This window comes from Vigna unguiculata, chromosome 1 (assembly GCF_037176805.1).
Source record: "Vigna unguiculata cultivar grain cowpea cultivar isolate G323 ecotype 2 chromosome 1, ASM3717680v1, whole genome shotgun sequence".
NCBI classification, from domain to species: domain Eukaryota; kingdom Viridiplantae; phylum Streptophyta; class Magnoliopsida; order Fabales; family Fabaceae; genus Vigna; species Vigna unguiculata.
The window spans coordinates 14620721-14627416 of NC_140792.1; positions in this window are offsets into that span (position 1 = coordinate 14620721).

Consider the following 6696-nt stretch of genomic DNA (forward strand, 5'->3'; position numbering starts at 1 on the left):
ACTTCAAAATGTTCAACCCTTTTACATGTCTAGGAGCACCCCTTATATAGAAGAGTTTAGGGGCCTCTAAGCAAATAAAAGATACCTAAGGATGTCTCTACAAAAACCTAACCTTAGCTTCTAGAAACTAGGTCAAATAAGGTTACAAAAATGAGAGACAAAAAGCTAACTATGGTGTGTGCAAGGCTAATTTCGTTCTAGCACAAAAGGAGACAAAGAATGTGTCACATATGTCTCCAAAAAGTGGCCAAAGGGTGCTAAAAACAAATTAGACCAAAGGTACATAGGTACACTTGTTTTATGCCTTTTACTTTATGCTTTATGCCTTTGCTTTACTCTCTCATCCACATCATTTATGCTCCCTAATCACCATGCGCCACCTAGCATTGCTTTCTTACTCCTAATTAACCTACAAAGCAAATAAACATAGATTAGCATGTTGGCTTAAGTCAAGTCAACTATAGTCAACAAGTCAAACCTAGTCAAAGGTTAACAAGTCAACTAAAGTTGATTCAACTAAGTCAACTTAGGGAATCAAAAATAACAAACACAAATGAAAGGGATGAAGGATTAGTGAACTTCCTTTCTAAACATGCTTAGTCTTCTTAAGCATGCGCCTTCATCCTTGGTTGGGGTCAATCCTTCATCATCCTCCCCTTCTTGGAGAGAATTTGACCACAAATTCTTGAAGCCTTTGTGGATGGAACTTGACTTGATTTGGGGGAGGATTTGCGCCTCCCTTTTTTGAGCTTTTGTTCCATCCTTTGTAAGGGTATTACCCCTAGCTTTGGTTAGGCCATCTTTATTTTCTAGACTACTCTTCCTCTCTTGCTTAGGCTTTGGGCCTTCCTTTTTGGCTTGGGAAGAGAAGGAAGAGTGATGCACATCTTGCTTTGGAAGAATTTTTTTGTAGGCAAGTAAAACCTTGGTGAAAGCTTGCCCCTTTTCTTTTTCTTCTTTATCTTTTCTTATTATATTTCTATCCTTATTAACTTCTTGAGGTGATAGAGGTAGTAAAGTTGTCTTTTTCCCATTTTTGAAGAAAATGTATTGGTTGGTATAGCCATCATGTAAAGTTTGTTTATCAAATTGCCATGGCCTACCTAGTAAGATATGTGTGACTTCCATGGGAACAACATCACATAGCACCTCATCTTTGTAGCTTCCTATAGAGAAGTTAATTAGGACTTGTTTATTGACATCTATTTCTCCCTCTTTACTTATCCAAGCAAGCTTGTAGGGTTTAGCATGAGGAATGGTCTCTAAGCTAAGCTTTTCGACCAACCTTGTGCTAGCTACATTGGTACTACTTCCTCCATCAATAATTAGAGAGCAAACCCATTTGTTAATTTTGCACCTAGATTGAAAAATGTTTTCTCTTTGAGTTGGCTCAAGCTCATTTTGATCTTGACCTATCATGCGCCTTAATAACATAGGGTCTTTCTCAAAAATTTTAGTTTTACTAGAGGAAGAAGATTCTTTTGAAAGAGAATGGGGAGATGAGTGTTCACTTTCAACATCATTACTCTTCTTTAAGATCATGGTCCTTTTGGTTGGGCAATTTAAAGCAATGTGATTATAACCCAAACATTTAAAACATTTAATGGAACTTGATCTTTGAGAAGTGGAATGGTGAATGTGATCACTTGGTGACTTACTTTTACTTGGTGGTTCTTGATGAGAGTTAGAAGGGAACTTATCATGTTTCTTTTTATCCTTTCCCTTCCATGAGTGACTAAAGTAGTGGTTGGGTGAGTAACTCTTCCTTGCCCTTCTTTTTCTTTTCAATTGAATTTCAATCCCAAGGGCAAGTGTGAAAATATTTTCAAGAGTGGAGTACTCATACAACTCTACTTGGTCTTGTATGTCTCTCCTAAGACCACTCACAAATCTTTTTATTTTCTCTTTGTTAGTCTCTTTTATTTCAACCCTACGCATTTGAGACTCTAATTCTTTAAAGTACTCACTCACACTCATAGAACCTTGGTGAAGCCTTTGGAGCTTCAAAAGAAGTTCCTTCCTATAGGAGGGAGGAACAAATCTAGCGCGCATAAGAGTTTTAATGTCCATCCAAGAAGCCGCGGGTGGCCCTTGGTCATAATTCTTACAAACTTTATGCCACCAAGTATTGGCATACTCCAAAAATCCTAAAACTACTAGATCAACTTGTGTTTGATTCTTTACATGATTTTCATTGAAAATTTGATCAACTTTAGCTTCCCAATCAAGGAAGACTTTGGGATCACTTCCTCCATAGAACTTAGGAATCTTTGGAGTTTGCTTCTCTTGTGATGGGTTGCGCCTAGAATGCCCTCTTTTCCTAGCCTCTCTTTCTTGCTCTTTAGCTTCAAGCCTTTGAATGTGCTCTTGGATTCTTAGGTCACTTTGCTCCTTGTCTTTTCTTAATTGTTCAAAGGCCTCCTTCCTAGACAACTCCAAATCCTGAAGCAATCTCATCAATGTATTGTTTTTGTTTGGTGTAGGTGCATTTGATGAACTTGCCATCATTCCTACAACAAAAACACTCAAATCCGAGACAAAATAAATGGATTAGAGGTTAGACAACATGAAAACCGAGACCAAATCCAACCCAAAATGTAACCCAAGTGTTTAGATCACTCTCCCAAAGTAACAAGGCAAGGCTAGCACTCAAAATCCACCAAAGGAGTGAAGCAAACACTTTTAAAAACTTGTTCAAAACCTTTCAAATGCAAGACAAGTGATTCGGCCACAACATCCCAAGAGTTTCAAGAAAAGAAAACTACTAAGACAAAACAAAGAACATCTATTGACAAGCAAGAAAAGCACAAAAACAAGGAAAGCTAAACTCTAAAGAAGAAAAGTTTGAGACAAAACTTTAAACAAGACTAAAACAAGAAAAGCACATTTTAAAGACTCTATGGAAAGCACTTGACAAGCATCTTCAAGTCTTAAATCATGCATACACCAAGAAAGATCATAACCAAGTTAAAGCATGGAACTAATTTGCCAATATCACCCACTTCTCAAGCATGAAAACTAGTAGCATAACACCTAGTGAAAAACACACTTTTAGTTCACCAAGGAGCAAGGTTGCTCTTGGTTTTTAGGCAAAAATTGGTGCAAATTTTTCTTCTTTCACAACTAGTTTCATAAAATGGTGAGAAAGAGTTTTAGGTGGCTTGGACACTTAGTTCCTCAGGTTTTAAGCCAAAATCAATTTCATGGAGCATACATCAAGCAAGACATAAAGTGAAAGCAAGATTCAAATACTTGGAAAAACAAGAATAAGAAAACTTCAAGTTAACATATGACATATGACTCAAGCAAAAGTTAGGCACATTTAAAGACTCAAACATGTAGCTATCATGCATTTAAACTTTTGGAGTAAGAAGAGTAACAAAAACAGTAGCCAAAACTGCCTAACATAACCTGAAAAACGTTGATTCGCGGTGATCTCGGCAGCTCTGACCTTTGCTTACTATTTCAATCATAACTCTCTCCACAGAACTCCAAATGCATTGGTTCTTTTTTTGTTCAAACTAGACTAACAGAGCTTTCTTTGGACATCAAGAACGTAATTTTTGGACCACTGAGCAGGTGCAGTTTAATCTTTTAAAATCGTGAACAGTTTCTGCCAGCATTGTTTTTATGTGGACCATTCAGAGATAGCTACACAAGACAAGGTTAGAACATGAAAACACCATATTCAAGGACAACCAAAGCTCTAGATACCAAATGATGAAGGACTATCTTGTTCCTTTTTAATATTATTGAATATGGTGTGAGTTGATTAAGAAAGCTAAGCGAAATCCCCACTGGACATTAAGATAGCAAGCTATCTAGATGTGAAGGTTCCTTTCACAAAGCTCAAGAGAAGAAGATGATGGATTGATTCAAAACAAAAAGGAAATGGAAAGCACATAAACCATAGAAAACCAAGAACAATTAAAGGAAGAAGAAAACATAAAATGGAAAGGAAAGAAATGGTAAAAATGTGAGAAGCACGCCACTACAAGGCTAGGCTAGAAGCCATGGCAACCTTGAAGATGAGTGGATGTGTGCCGCCACTTGCTATGCAAGATAAGGCTTAAAAGTATTCACTCCCAAGGGAGGAAACTCTCACAAATGGTTGAGACACAAGAGTGTTTTTACTTCAAAATGTTCAACCCTTTTACATGTCTAGGAGCACCCCTTATATAGAAGAGTTTAGGGGCCTCTAAGCAAATAAAAGATACCTAAGGATGTCTCTACAAAAACCTAACCTTAGCTTCTAGAAACTAGGTCAAATAAGGTTACAAAAATGGAGACAAAAGAGCTAACTATGGTGTGTGCAAGGCTAATTTCGTTCTAGCACAAAAGGAGACAAAGAATGTGTCACATATGTCTCCAAAAAGTGGCCAAAGTGTGCTAAAAACAAAGGAGACCAAAGGTACATAGGTACACTTGTTTTATGCCTTTTACTTTATGCTTTATGCCTTTGCTTTACTCTCTCATCCACATCATTTATGCTCCCTAATCACCATGCGCCACCTAGCATTGCTTTCTTACTCCTAATTAACCTACAAAGCAAATAAACATAGATTAGCATGTTGGCTTAAGTCAAGTCAACTATAGTCAACAAGTCAAACCTAGTCAAAGGTCAACAAGTCAACTAAAGTTGATTCAACTAAGTCAACTTAGGGAATCAAAAATAACAAAAACAAATGAAAGGGATGAAGGATTAGTGAACTTCCTTTCTAAACATGCTTATTCTTCTTAAGCATGCGCCTTCATCCTTGGTTGGGGTCAATCCTTCATCATCCCCAAAGTGACCCATAAGTCCCCCCTTATGCATTTCTTTGATCAAAAGTTTTCTATGAGTACCTAGAGGAATACATAGGCGGCCTTCTTTGAAAAGATATCCATTTGAGAGATAAAAGCCGCCTTGGGACTTAGTGAGACAATCATGATAAACGGTAGCAAAGAAGGGATCATGAGTATACAATTCACATATGTTGTCAAATCCAAGAATTTGGGACCCAAGCTTGGCTAAGAGAGTATATCTCCTTGATAGTGCATCAGCCACCACATTAGCTTTCCCTTTCTTGTGCTTGATAACATAAGGGAATTGTTCCAAGTACTCAACCCACTTTGCATGCCTTTTATTCAATTTGTGTTGGCTCTTTAAATACTTGAGAGTTTCATGATCACTATGGATAATAAACTCTTTTGTCACAAGATAATGTTCCCAAGTTTGAAGAGCTCGCACAAGAGCATATAGCTCTTTGTCATAGGTGGGATAGTTACGAGAAGGACCATTTAGTTTTTAACTAAAATAGGCAATTGAATGGCCTTCTTGTAACAAAATCGCTCTTATTCCCACCCCAGAAGCATCACATTCTAGCTCAAAAGTTTTCTCAAAGTTTGGAAGAGCATGAATGCGAGCTTGGGTGAGCCTAGTCTTGATATCATCAAAAGCCTTTTGTTGTCTTTCACCCCATTCAAAAGATATGTTTTTCTTAACAAGTTCATTGAGGGGTGAAGCAATGGTGGAGAAGTTGGGGACAAATCTTCTATAAAAACTTGCTAATCCATGAAAACTTCTAATGTCCCCAACATTCTTTGGCACAGGCCATTCTTGGATGGCCTTGATTTTTGTAGGGTCAACATGCAACCAACTCTTATTGACCAAAAATCCCAAAAAGATGACACTCTCTACACAGAAAGTGCACTTGTCAATGTTAGCATATAGTTGGTGGTCTCGGAGAAGAGATAACACAACTCTAAGATGACCCACATGAAGCTTAGAGCTTGTACTATACACCAAGATGTCATCAAAATAGACAACAACAAACTTGCCTATACAATCTCGCAAGACATGATTCATTAGGCACATGAATGTACTAAGAGCATTGGTTAGACCAAAGGGCATGACTAATCATTGATATAGACCAAATTTTGTTTTAAGAGCAGTTTTCCACTCATCACCTTTTTGAATACGAATTTGGTGATAACCACTTTTGAGGTCTATTTTTGAAAATATTTGTGCTCCATGTAATTCATCCAACATATCATCTAGTCTTGGGATTGGGTGCCTATATTTTATGGTGATGTTGTTGATAGCCCTACAATCACAGCACAAACGCCACTTTCCATCTTTCTTGGACACCAACAACACAGGCACAACACAAAGACTTAAAATTTTTTGAACCCATCCCTTGTCTAGCAACTCATTCACTTGAGTTTCTATCTCCTTGGTCTCAATTTGGTTTGTCCTATAGGCGGGTCTATTAGGAAGACTTGCCCCTGGGACAAAATCAATTTGGTGCTCAATCCCTCTAAAAGGTGGGAGACCATGAGGGTCATCCTTTGGAAAAATATCTTGAAATTCATGAAGGAGAGCACGAATGGAAGGAGGTATATCCTTAAGAGAAGGATGTTCAAGACAAGTATGGATTGCTTGACAAAGTAAGAGGAAGAGGAAGGGAGGTTGCTCATTATGAAGAGTGTGCAAAAGAGTTTTATGAGTTAAAAGAACTTCATGAGCAACATCCTTAGAAGAAGAAACTTCCTCTACCTTTGTCTTGTCCTTAGAATCTTTAGAAGCATTAGAGTTCTTAGAACTCTCTTCCTCTCTCCTAGCTCGCATTTGAACTTGATCACTAGCAACTTGGCTAGGAGTGAGGGGATGCAACACAAAAGTTTTTGAATGATGTTGGAGGGTGATCTCATTGG